The following is a 13,432-nucleotide window of genomic DNA, read 5'->3' as shown; positions in this document are numbered from 1 at the left end:
AGGTGATAACACGGAGAAACTTTGTCCCTTCTTCAAACACTCCACACATTGCATGTGCGCTGCACTTTACAGCACAAACACAACCTGCCCTGCACTTCAGAGCACAAACACAACCTGCCCTGCACTTTACAGCACAAACACAACCTGCCATGCACTTTACAGCACAAACACAACCTGCCCTGCACTTCAGAGCACAAACACAACCTGCCCTGAACAAACACAACCTGCCCTGCACTCCACATCAGAAACACAACCTGCCCTGAACTTTACAGCACAAACACAACCTGCCCTGCACTTTACAGCACAAACACAACCTGTGCAGCACTTTACAGCACACACACAACCTGTGCAGCACCTTACAGCACAAACACAACCTGCCCTGCACTTTACAACACAAACACAACCTGCCCTGCACTTTACAGCACAAACACAACCTGCTCTGCACTTTACAACACAAACACAACCTGTGCTGCACTTTACAGCACAAGCACAACCTGTGCAGCACTTAACAGCACAAACACAAACTCTGGGGCGTTTAAGGATTACTCTATGTATAGGATTTTATACTGTAATGGTGTGTTTCCAGTACGAATCCCATGCTAGACAGCACACACACCTTTGGTGTAAAGGTTTTGTGTGGCCCTAGGTAGATTGTGTACTAGTGCAGGGGTAGTGAGCAGCAGCGTGCTGTATTTCATATATTTGGCTCAGCGCGGCTCTCTCCCCCTAGCACATCACATCGCTGCACCTAACTGCTGAACTATGTTGCACTAAAAAATAATAAATCTGCTCCGTAGTGTCCATGCGTGGTCTGCCCAGCCTCAACCCTTACATTCTCTTGTGCATGCGTGGTCTGGCCAGCCTCAACCCTCACATTCTCTTGTGCACGCGTGGTGTGCCCAGATTTAACCCTCACATTCTCTTGTGCATGCGTGGTCTGCCCAACCTCAACCCTCACATTCTCTTGTACACGCGTGGTGTGCCCAGATTTAACCCTCACATTCTCCTGTGCATGCTTGGTTCGCCCAGCCTCAACCCTCACATTCTCTTGCGTATGCTTGGTCTGCCAGCCTCAACCCTCACACTGTCTTGTGGATGCTTGGTCTGCCCAGTCTCAACCCTCACATTCTCTTGTGCATGCATGGTCTGCCCATCCTCAACCCTCACATTCTCTTGTACATGCTTGGTGTGCCCAGCCTCAATCCTCACATTCTCTTGTGCATGCTTGGTCTGCCCATCCATTAACCCTCACATTCTCTTGTACATGCTTGGTGTGCCCAGCCTCAACCCTCACATTCTCTTGTGCATGCTTGGTCTGCCCATCCTCAACCCTCACATTCTCTTGTACATGCTTGGTCTGCCAATCCTCGACCCTCACATTCTCTTGTACATGCTTGGTGTGCCCAGCTTCAACCCTCACATTCTCTTGTGCATGCTTGGTTTGCCCAGACTTAACCCTCACATTCTCCTTTGCCTACTTGGTCTGCTCAGACTCAACCCTCACATTCAACTGTGTATGCTTGGTCTACCCAGCCTCAACTCAGAGTTGAGTTCTGTGTGATTATAAGATAAACCAGGTCATCTGTAATTCTACGTGCTTGGTCACCAGCACTAATGATTGAATGTGTTTTACACCAAGCGAAGAATTACAGATGACGTGGTTTATCTTATAATGACAGTGAACTTTCGCCAGCACTTATTTGGTTGGAAATGACAAGGTGCCACACATGACGATGCAGAATTAATGCTTTTTGCAATAGCACGTAAAAAAATGAAGCAAAAGTTTGGGTTAACAACAATGACCTAATGTTAAATTTACATACTGCATGATGATTTTAATGCAATGTCTCACGATGTATCTGCCAACATTGACTAAACAAGTCTGTTTTCCCAGCTCCGAGGACGTTCAAACACCTTGAATCTGTTGTCACTGTCTATTACCTAGAGGTGTGACACATGATATTGTATAAACACTGTGATTTGCATTGCACTCGTACTCGTGAACAAGGAGGTTGCCTCCGAAACGCGCCGAGTGACTTGGCTTAAAATAAAAACACGCTGAAAAGGAATACTTGTGGCCCTGGCATAGTTTGTGGGAAACCGGCGAAAAGATTGTTGTTGAGATTTGGGGTTCGCGACACCGCCAAGGCCCGCCACTGAAAGCAGCTCGGGTTTCTGCACGAACATTTAGCTGTAGGTTTACACATATACAGAAGTTGAGATGTACAAGGCAGGGGAAGAGAAATAAAGAGAAAGTTATTCGATTTTCACAAATGCGATAGCAAAAATCCTGAGATCCACTCGATCCTGCACAGCGCTAGCCAGACCAACCTCCAGCAACAACCACCTCAAATGCATCCTGCTCAACACCCGCTCCGTCCACAAACACGCCGTCGAACTCTGGGACCTCCTGGACAAAACAGCACCGGACGTCGCCTTCCTCACGGAAACCTGGATGAACGCCACCATCCGCATCACGACCAACACCAACGACGCCCTCACCGCCGCAGAGCACCTTCACTTCCAGATACACACCGACCCCAAGACCACCCTCAGAGGGACCCTCATCTACAGACCCCCGGGACCACGCCCACATTTCAGCGAAGCCATCGCAGACTTCATCAGCCCGCTCGCCCTCGCCTCCCCCGACTACATCCTCCTAGGAGACCTCAACTTCCACCTGGAGAACGACAAGGACAACACCACCACCACCCTACTAGACAACCTCGCCAACCTCGGACTCAAGCAACTGGTAAACACTCACACCCACTACGCCGGCCACACACTCGACCCCGTCTTCTCCTCCAGCAACCACATCTCCTTCAGCCACACCACCGAGCTCCACTGGACCGATCACAGCTGCGGACATTTCAACTTCAGAAAAACAACGACCCACCACCGCCCGCAACAAACCCCCCCAAGATACTGGAGCAAGATCACCACCGACCAACTCACAATCCTTGAACCAAAACCCGCCCTCCAACACCACGGACCCCAACAAAGCAGCCCGCAACCTCACACAATGGTTCACCGACTGCGCGGATGCCCTTGCTCCACTGAAGAACCCTCCAAGCAATCTCGACAGCAAGAAAGTCGCATGGTTCACCAACGATCTCAAAGACTCCAAGAAATCCTGCCGTGCCCTCGAGAAAGCCTGGCGCCACAACCAGTCATCGGAAAACATGAAAGCCCTCAAGATCGCCACCCGCAAACACCACCAGCTGATCCGCACCATCAAAAGGACAGCATTCAGAGAACGACTGGACAACAACACCCACAACAGCAAGGAACTCTTCAACATTGTGAACGAGCTCTCCAAACCCAATGCCAGCAACAACCACATCACGCCATCGCAAGACCTCTGCAACTCTCTCGCCACGTTTTTCCACCGTAAGATCATCGACATACATGACAGCTTCGGCGCCCAGAACCCTCACCCTGCCACCGAACCTACGCCCCCCACCACTACCCTTGGCGCCTGGACCCAGGTCAGCATGGAAGACACCACCCACACGATGAACTCCATTCACTCCGGCTCCCCTACCGACCCCTGCCCACACCACATCTTCAACAAGGCCAACTCCATCATCGCACCCAAACTCCGGGACATCATCAACAACTCCTTCGCATCCGCCATCTTCCTGGAGAGCTGGAAGCATGCAGAGATCAGCGCCCTCCTGAAGAAACCCACCTCAGACCCGACAGACCTCAAGAACTTCCGCCACATCTCGCTTCTCACCTTCCCCGCTAAAGTCATCGAGAAAACCGTCAACACACAGCTGACAGCCTTCCTCGAGACGACCGGCTCCCTCGACCCTTCGGAATCCGGATTCCGAGCGAAGCACAGCACCGAGACCGCCCTCATCGCAGCCACCGACGACATCAGGACCCTGCTTGACAACGGAGAAACTGCCACCCTCATCCTCCTCGACCTCTCGGTTGCTTTCGACACGGTCTGCCACCGCACCCTAGCAACCCGCCTCCACCACGCCGGGATCCAAGGAAAGGCCCTGGAATGGATCACCTCCTTCCTCGCCGACAGAACCCAAAGAGTCCGTCTCCCGCCCTACCTCGCAGAAGCCACCAAGATCATCAGCGGCGTACCGCAAGGCTCCTCGCTCAGCCCCACCCTCTTCAATGTCTACATGAGCCCCCTTGCAGCCATCGCACGCAAGCACAACCTCAACATCATCTCCTACGCCGATGATACCCAGCTGATCCTCTCCCTCACCAACGACCTCGCCTCCGCCAAAGCCAGCTTTCAGGACGGCATGAAAGACATCGTGGACTGGATGAAGCTCAACCGTCTGAAACTGTACTCAGACAAGACGGAAGTCCTCATCCTCGGCCCGTCCACCTCCGCCTGGGACGACTCCTGGGGGCCCCCTGCCCTGGGCTCCCCACCCAAGCCCACGAACCACGCACGCAACCTCGGCTTCATCCTTGACTCCTCCCTCACGACGGCCAGACAAGTCAACGCTGTAACCTCCTCCTGCTTCAACACCCTCCGCATGCTCTGTAAGATCTTCCGCTGGATCCCCACTGGAACCAGGAAAACGGTCACCTAGGCCCTTGTCACCAGCCATCTGGACTACGGGAATGCCCTCTACGCTGGAACCACGGCCAAACTTCAGAAAAGACCCCAGCGCATCCAGAACGATTCAGCTCGACTCGTCCTGGACATCCCCCGACACAGCCACATCTCCGCCCACCTGAGGGACCGGCACTGGCTCCGAGTCTGCAAGAGGATCACGTTCAGACTGCTCGCCCACGCACACAAGGCTCTCCGCGACTTAGGCCCCGAGTACCTCAACAAATGCCTCATGTTCAACACGCCAACACGCCAGCTCCGCTCCGCCAGCCTCGCACTCGCCACCGTCCCACGGATCCGCAGAGCCACCACCGGAGGAAGATCCTTCTCCTACCTGGCGGCAAAGACTTGGAACACCCTCCCCACCCACCTGCGACTCACCCAGGACCATCTCTCCTTCAGGAAGCTCCTCAAGACCTGGCTTTTCAAGCAGTAGCGCCCCCCCCACCCCCCCCTCCGAGCCCCTTGAGACCCTAGCGGGTGAGTAGCGCGCTTTATAAATGTGATTGATTGATTGATTGATTGAGATCAGTGCTTGGAATTTCGCTGCTGCAGCAGGAATGTCCATGGTGAAAGGGGATTTATTTGTAATTACAAATATTCAGCAACTAAAGGTACACTTTCAAGTGGTTTATGTATAAGTCTTTTTATTGTAATATTATGCACTAGTCCACTAAACTTAGAACACATAACCCATAACAGGATTTCCTGCAATGGGAGTAACAAGCTGACTGGACAGCCACATAAAACCTTTTTGCAAGAAAAAATATAGACTCAAACGCAAAAAGAAATATCTTTATTAATGTCTGTTCAAGCTTCTTTGATAGTACTTGGCTGGTGGACTCTAGTCAGCTTGGGCTTTTAGATGCTTTTGCCGGCCCCGGGTTCTGAAGGCTTAACACGATTAAATATTTTTGGGGCATCACACGGACTTTAATGACCCTAAAAGCGGTAATAAATTCAAATGTATTCCAAATAGGGAGCCCCAAATATGTGTTGCCCGGGCCCCACAATCATTAGTATATCAATGAACTAGAAGTCAGCTTCATATGCTAGTTATGAATAAAACAACCACCTTACTTTATGGAACAAAGTCCGGATATCAAAGGGTTCAACGTACAGAACTGTGGACAAAGGTGCTTAATAAAGACATGCATTCTGAGAGAAGAAACTAATACTGTTCTGTAAAAATATGCTTTTGTTTCCTCCTAGCATACCTCTTAATCCATTGCAGAGACAACCTCCCACTGAGTACAAACATCAAAAAACAAGGTCTGAGCAGGTATTCATGAAAATGAGTAACAACTCCAAACGGACCCAATCTGGACGAATGTATGACGTTACAACGCATACATTTACAACGCATGCACTTACAACGCAGTTTTTACATCACAACATCCACTACAACGCATTCCATTAGATCGCATGAAACTACATCGCATTTTAAAAAACTACCTTTACAATGCATTCCATTACATCGCATACTACCTTTACAACGCAAACCATTACAACGCATACCATTACATTGCATTTAAGGTAAGTATTGGATAGTATGGGGATACAAATTACTATTCTAACTCCAGGTGGTGCAACAGTAGGGTAAGTGTTGGACAGTGTAGTGGTAAACATTACTATTCTAACTCCGGGGGGTGCAACAGTAGAGTAAGTGTTGGATAGTGTAGTGGTAAAAAATATTATTCTAACTCCAATGGCATGCGTTGTAATGGTATGTGTTGTAATGCCTGCGTAGTAGTGAATTGCGATGTAGTATCATGCGTTGTAATGCCTGCGTAGTAGTGAATTGCGATGTAGTATCATGCGTTGTAATGCCTGCGTTGTAAGTGTAGTGCGATGTAATGGTTGCGTTGTAAAGGTTGTTTCCCATTCTGGATATAAAGGAGTTAAGACCACACACTGAGGCCACACTAAATCTTTGATGTATTATAACAAGGTCACAAAGTGACCCCCTTGCACAGTACACCTCAAGTCCTGAATTTCAGCAAGGATACATAGCATTCTGGGACATGTTGCTTGGATCTAAACACTGTTAATATGGGTGTTTAACCACTTGCATGCTAATGACAAGGTGAACTCGTCATGGTTGCACAATTAAGCTGTGCTCATGACAAGGTCAACTCGTCATGTATAATGGGATTTACAAATATGCAGCACAGCATGGGAAAACCCCTTAGCAGCCAAGTGGTATATCATAATGCAATGTTCTTTAAAGAGCCATGGCTAAATGAAGGGATTCATATATAACAGTGGGCAATGTAGTCTCACAATTAAACATTACACATACACCTGCAGGCTGCATCCCCTGATGATGGTGTGAGGTCAGTACACCTGCCCCCTGCACCCCCTGATGATGGTGTGAGGTCAGTACACCTGCCCCCTGCGCCCCTTGATGATGGTGTGAGGTCAGTACACCTACCCCCTGATGATGGTGTGAGGTCAGTACACCTGCCGCCTGATGATGGTGTGAGGTCAGTACACCTGCCCCTTGCACCCCCTGATGATGGTGTGAGGTCAGTACACCTGCCCCCTGCACTCCTGATGATGGTGTGAGGTCAGTACTCCCCAGGCTGCACTCCTGATGATGGTGTGAGGTCAGTACACCTCCCCCCCGATGATGGTGTGAGGTCAGTTCACCTGCCCCCTGCACTCCTGATGATGGTGTGAGGTCAGTACACCTTCCCCCTGCACTCCTGATGATGGTGTGAGGTCAGTACACCTGCACCCCTCCCCCTGATGATGGTGTGAGGTCAGCACACCTGCCCCCCCCCCCCCTGATGATGGTGTGAGGTCAGTACACCTGCCCCCTGCACCCCTGATGATGGTGTGAGGTCAGTACACCTGCACCCCTCCCCCCTGATGATGGTGTGAGGTCAGTACACCTGCTCCCTGCACCCCTGATTATGGTGTGAGGTCAGTACACCTTCCCCCTGCACCCCTGATGATGGTGTGAGGTCAGGACACCTTCCCCAATCCCCCCTGATGATGGTGTGAGGTACATAAATAAATAAATAAATAAAGACAGACAGACCCTCAGGGCTCCTCCTTCCACTGGACAGACAGACAGACAGACCCTCAGGCTCCTCCTTCCCCTGGACAGACAGACCCTCAGGGCTCCTCCTTCCTCTGGACAGACAGACAGACCCTCAGGGCTCCCCTCCTCTGCAGGAGACTGGGGCTCGCTGCTGGTGCTGACTCTGCCCCCAGTGACCCGGACATTATCACACTCACAGGCCTGAGGAGCGCTCGTCAACATCCGGTACTGACGCTGACTCTGCCGTCGCTGACCCGGAAGCAGACATTACTGAGAGGGAGGGGGCGGGGCTTATGGTATCCTGAGAGGAGGCTTCATTCCGCCTCCGCTGCTGGTGCTGATGCTGCCCCCGTGACCCGGACACTGTTCCCCTCTCAGGCCTGAGGAGAGTCCATCGGCTCCGCTGCTTCTGCCCCGGGTGACCCGGAAAAGAAACTGATCATGAGTTTCCCACAGTGAAGGAGATGAAAAGTAAGGTAAATTCAACTGACAATATGTCAAAACATATTTAGAATTATCGTTGTTTTTACCTATTTATTTAAAAAATGCATTATTTTCGAAAAAAATAAATATTTACAAGCATTTATTTCAAGGTAATATCTTTTAGTCCTAATGCTTTGGGTATGTAATTTTACTTTGGCTCCTTACAACTGCACTCTGTTTCCACTGTAGTGGTGCCTCTGCAGATGTATAAGAAAGGCCAGGCTCTCTTTTCTGTCATAACAAATACATACTACACAACCCCTCCTAATGAGGTGACATTTGTGTCAGAAGATGGCTTTCTTTGAGTGTCACTTGGTACAGGAGGTGGATACACTCTTTGAGTTGTTTGGTGCTGGGGCTTCTCAGCACAGTTTGATCAGTACATACAGAGGTGTCATTTCCGGTATATATATATATATGTTTCCCTTGTCTTCATTGCTTGATTTTGCTTGTGAGAAAGTGTCACTCATAGCCATTGAAATGTCACTCGTAATTACACTGAAATTATCAAAATGTCACACATAGCAATCTGAAACCTTGACAGCTATGGGTTTGTGGGAAAGGTGATGGTGTGACCATGTATTATACGGGATAAAGTACTGTAGTGATCCAGAATCACGGTCAGCAGTCTAGTGCTTTGTAAGCCAGCACACTGAACACCCACTCACCACTGATGTCACTGGTCAGGTGACACAGCTTCAATAAAAGGGGCCGAGCGCACGTGCTCTAGGCCAGTTGTACCAAGTATCTGACTGTGTCTGCGTCAGTCCTTATAAGCAATGAGGGCCCAGGGCCCCCAACATTACATTGGGGACGAGGCGGACGCTAGCCACGCGTGCCGCAGCTGAAAATCCCCGGAAAGAAGAAGGGAAGTGCCCATGTGCAGGGCACCCCTCTGGGGAAGTGGCGCCGGCCGCCGAGAGGCCCGCGGGGCGTAAGCCGAGCCCTGGGCCTGCCTGCAGGCACGAAGGTGACCGGGAGCCTACCCCACACCTTTGAGCCCAGCCTGCAAGGCCCCCTGCGTGGGTTGATGAAGAGCGGACCGACCGGAGCCCACCCGCGTCGGCCGCGAATGCGCCCCTGCCTGGGGTGAAGGAAGAGAGCCGTGCAGAGCCCACCTGCATCGGCCGCCACCGCTCGGTGAAACCTCCGCGGAGCCCACCCGCGTGGAGGAGGAAGGCCCGTCGGCCGAACACAAAGGTGAGCGGAGGGGGCCGCGCAAGCATAAAGCGACCCCCGTGACTGTACCATAAGCGGTGCCCACCCGCATGGCTGTGGCGCCCTGCCGAGCGCCGACAATGAACGAACAATGAAAGCGGAGCCCACCCGCATTGACCAGCGCGCCTCGCCGGGCGTAATTGCAGCCACCTTAATGTTCAAATAAAGCAAGGCTCGCGGAGCCCACCCGCGGCCTGCCTGCAGCGACGCGGCGTCGGCCGCAACTGCCCGTAGCAAAGCGAGGCCAGCGGAACCCACCCGCGGCCTGCCTGTGGTGCCTCCTGTCCCCCCGCCGCGAGGGTGAATGAACTGACACCAGAGAGCGCGCCCGCAGCGTGAGGGAAGCTGCGGGGCACCGAAAAGTGAAGCGGAGCCCACCCGCAGCAGACCGGAACACACCAACAACCTTCCCCGCCGCGCCGCGTGTGAACAGTGGGGCTGCGGTGGCAAAGCGAAGAAACCACGGGCGGCGTACTGCCATGCAGAGCGGCACTGAACAAACCCCCTCCCGCGCAGCGTGCAAAGTAGGAAAGCTGCCGGGGTGAGAAGAAGGCCGAGACAAGAGGCAGTGAGGCGGCCCGCCTTGTAATCAAGAACCGAAATCAGAAATGCCCCATCAATCCAGAGATCCACAGCGCCCTGCTCAAGCCCCAGCGCAGCGCTGAAATAGGCAAGGGGAGCCGGTAAACCAAGCCACGAGTAAAGAGGCGGCCGTGGACAGAGAGCGAGGGGCTAGCTGTGAGGAGACAAACACACAAAGTGACAGTGTGAGCCCAGCACCGCCCCGACCAAGTGAAAGCATACATAATAAAAGTAGTGGTACTCACCGGCGGTACCATGTAGTGGCTGTAGGGTCAGGAAGCAGGAGACTGTTGGGAGGCCGGAAAAGAGTACCTGAGACGAGGTATTTCCACTTTCTCTGCCCTCAAGGACCCCTGCGGCAGCAGAACACCAAGACGAGCACCACGGAACAGAACGAGGTTCCAGAAGCAAGAAAAACGGCCGGGACCTACCATAACCAAACCCTGCAGTACCATCTAGTGGCCAAAACACATCATCGCGCCCACCAATTGAATAATCAGTGTGAAGGCTGCAATAACGTGAAGAAGAATGAGGCACAAAGCAAAGCAGATCCAGGCTGCCTAGAAGAAGCGAATACCACAGCAGCACATGACTGAAAGGCGCAGTCCACTAGGGGAAAAGAAAGAGAGGTCACTGCAGCCCTTCACTAGTGACCCCAAGCGCGCCACAGCAAAGCAGACTCCCAGCAGGGGACAATGGGCTGCAAAGCACGCAAGGAGCCAAGCAAGGAACAAAGGTCTGCACGGCGCAGGAACGCGCCAGAACCGCAGGAACACGCCAAGAGGCGCAGGAACGCGCCAGAACTGCAGGAACACGCCAAGAGGCGCAGGAACGCGCCAGAAGCACAGAACCACACCACACCCGCAGGACAGCGCAGCACTGCGCCAGGAGCGCCAGAAGTCAGGAGGGCCTAGTGACGCTGCCCAGCGACACACCAACGCCACAGACCAGCACTGTGCAAGACCGCGCAAGGAGTGAAGGAACTCCCCACAACAGGACAGCACAGCATTGCGCAGGACCGCGCACGGAGTGAAGGAACTCCACGCCATCATGACTGAGTGACGCAGGGATCACGTCCTCAGAGACCTGCCAGTAGGTCACAGCGAAGATGACTTGCCAGGAAGTCACCGCCAGATGCGGACCAGTCAGTTGGTCGCCCGGAAAGGAAAGGAGAAGATGACCAGTCAGTTGGTCACCCGGAAAGAAAAGGAGAAGATGACCAGGCAGTTTGGTCGCCCGGAAAGAAAAGGAGAAGATGACCAGTCAGTTTGGTCGTCCGGGAAAAGAAAGGAGAAGCTGACAGTCAGAAGATCACGACTGCGAAGACATGCCAGAAGATCAAAGGCATAGTAACTGAATAGATCAAGAAGAGGTCCATGGACGGGACCCAGAAGAGGTCTGACGACACCGACCCGAAGTGAAGAAGGAGCGACAGGAAGGAAGGTGCGATGCCTGGTTTGGCCATTGGAAGAAGAGAAAAGTGTGTCCTAAGGGTAGGACGCAACCAGGGAGATTTGTGTGGAGTGCACGCCACACGGAGATGGCCTGGGTGGTTGAAGAAAAGAAAAGGGACCGACCACGTCGTGAAAGGAATGGAGGAGAAGAAGGGAAGTGAGTGCCACGGTGCCACTAGAAGATCACAAGAAGTGAAGAGGTGTGACCAGTCAACTCACACACCCATCAGAAGAAGATGGTGACATGCACCAGAACACCGGAGTGCAACAGAGAACAAGGCCTTGCATGAACACCTGCGGCACAAGTCAAAGATATCCACCTACAAGCCATCCATCCATGTGGCGATCGTAGAAGAGGGCAAGTTTGGACTGTTGACAACATTCTACCTTTGGGGTTGAGCGGAAGATTGAATGGCGAGAGTGCTCACACATCCGGCTGAGGAACTGACCACTCCACATCAACCCGTGGCAGCCCAAGAAGCAAAGGCCTCAAGGGACTCTGGTGGCAGCAAGTCCCGCAAGAGAGACAGATCCATGACGGTGCGTCTGCACGACCCACTGAGAGGGAAGCTTCGCGTGCAAGAAAAGAGTCAACAGCGTAACCTTCAGGTGGAACTAGGACACAACGGTGAAGATCGTGGAGCGCCCCGCTCACGGCCCGAAGGCTATGGTGGAGCAACATGACCGACAACACCAGTCCAGTGGAAGCCTGGCAAAGAGGTCCTCCCGGACATCTTGTGAGAGAGGAATACCGGCAAAGAGGGGCATCCTAGTGAGAGGGATGTATGCACCTACTCCTTTCATCTGCCCAGAAATACTTTGAAGCCTGCCCAGAGACATCACCAAGGACCAGGACTGAAGAGGAGAACCGAGAAGACAACCAATACTCGGATCACGTCACCCTTCTATCTAAACTACCAACTGTCACCAGTGGTGCCAAGCAAAGGCAAGACCGAGAACAATGTCCAAGCGGCGCAGACAGAAGATAAGACCCGCCAAACAACGGCAAACCATGCCACAGTGACTCATGAGTCCTGGATGCAGCAACTACACCATCTGCGACCTGCAATCCACCAAAGAGACTCACTTCAAACTACAGAGTCCAGCGTTATATTGTATGTACATTTTTCATTCCCACAGGTTGAACTTTGTCGTGGGGTTTGAGAACTGCATTTTTCTTCCACAGGTTGGACTTTCATTTATTTTCATTTTCCCCGAAGTTTGGGAGGGATGTAGTGATCCAGAATCACGGTCAGCAGTCTAGTGCTTTGTAAGCCAGCACACTGAACACCCACCCACCACTGATGTCACTGGTCAGGTGACACAGCTTCAATAAAAGGGGCCGAGTGCACCTGCTCTAGGCCAGTTGTACCAAGTATCTGACTGTGTCTGCGTCAGTCCTTATAAGCAATGAGGGCCCAGGGCCCCCAACATTACAAGTACCACCTGGTGCATATAATAAGATTATTGCAAGTCACCTCAGAGTTTCCTAACCTTATAAAGGAACTCTGCCTTCCTCGTTCCTCTACATGGTTATGGAACACCTTGTTGACTTGCAATATCCTTAGAAGGTGCAGCAGGGGGTACTTTATCTCTAATATATTTCCACTGAATATGGTTAGAGTGAAGTTATAGTTGGCTCTGTTAAAACACCTGAATGGGTCTTTAAAAAAAATCAGAAATTCACTTAAAAACAAGGGTAAAATGTATATATGGTTGAGACTTAAAGCCGAACAAAGTCCTGAAATTTGCAAGTTATGGTTAGAACCACAATCCGTCAGTCACACTACGGATGTGCAAACCCCAACTCAGTATGTTACGTGTGATGATGCGATGACATTTTACACAGTTAGTTTATATTTTATTTACTTATTTTATTTAATGCATTTTTATAAAGCGCGGACTTTACCTGAAGGTGCTGCTGTAGGGAGATCATGGCTACTTTTGTCTGCCCATAATACAATGAACTCTCTTTACTGAGCTAGAGGTTGGGAGGTTGAACTCACAAGTGACACATAACCAATCACTTTGTGTATCTATCTACCATGAGGTGGT

The 13,432-nt window shown here is 51.6% G+C and overlaps 2 protein-coding genes across 2 annotated transcripts in view; one reads left to right on the top strand and one right to left on the bottom strand.

Moving 5' to 3' along the window:
• The window catches only part of LOC144767499 (uncharacterized), a 31,209-nt gene extending 23,435 nt beyond the window's left edge, over nucleotides 1–7,774 (bottom strand). Inside the window, exon 1 of the mRNA XM_078650917.1 lies at nucleotides 7,638–7,774. The gene's annotated coding sequence lies outside the window, so the exon portion shown is untranslated. The remainder of the gene's footprint in view (nucleotides 1–7,637) is intronic.
• A 245-nt stretch (nucleotides 7,775–8,019) lies between these two features.
• Nucleotides 8,020–13,432, top strand: part of LOC144823904 (uncharacterized) — a 54,384-nt gene continuing 48,971 nt past the window's right edge. Inside the window, exon 1 of the mRNA XM_078682847.1 lies at nucleotides 8,020–8,116. The gene's annotated coding sequence lies outside the window, so the exon portion shown is untranslated. The remainder of the gene's footprint in view (nucleotides 8,117–13,432) is intronic.

The sequence above is a fragment of the Lissotriton helveticus genome, chromosome 1_1, assembly GCF_964261635.1.
Source record: "Lissotriton helveticus chromosome 1_1, aLisHel1.1, whole genome shotgun sequence".
Classification (NCBI taxonomy): Eukaryota; Metazoa; Chordata; class Amphibia; order Caudata; family Salamandridae; genus Lissotriton; species Lissotriton helveticus.
Note: the sequence above shows the minus strand (reverse complement) of the source record. Positions and strands in the feature narration are given on the sequence as shown.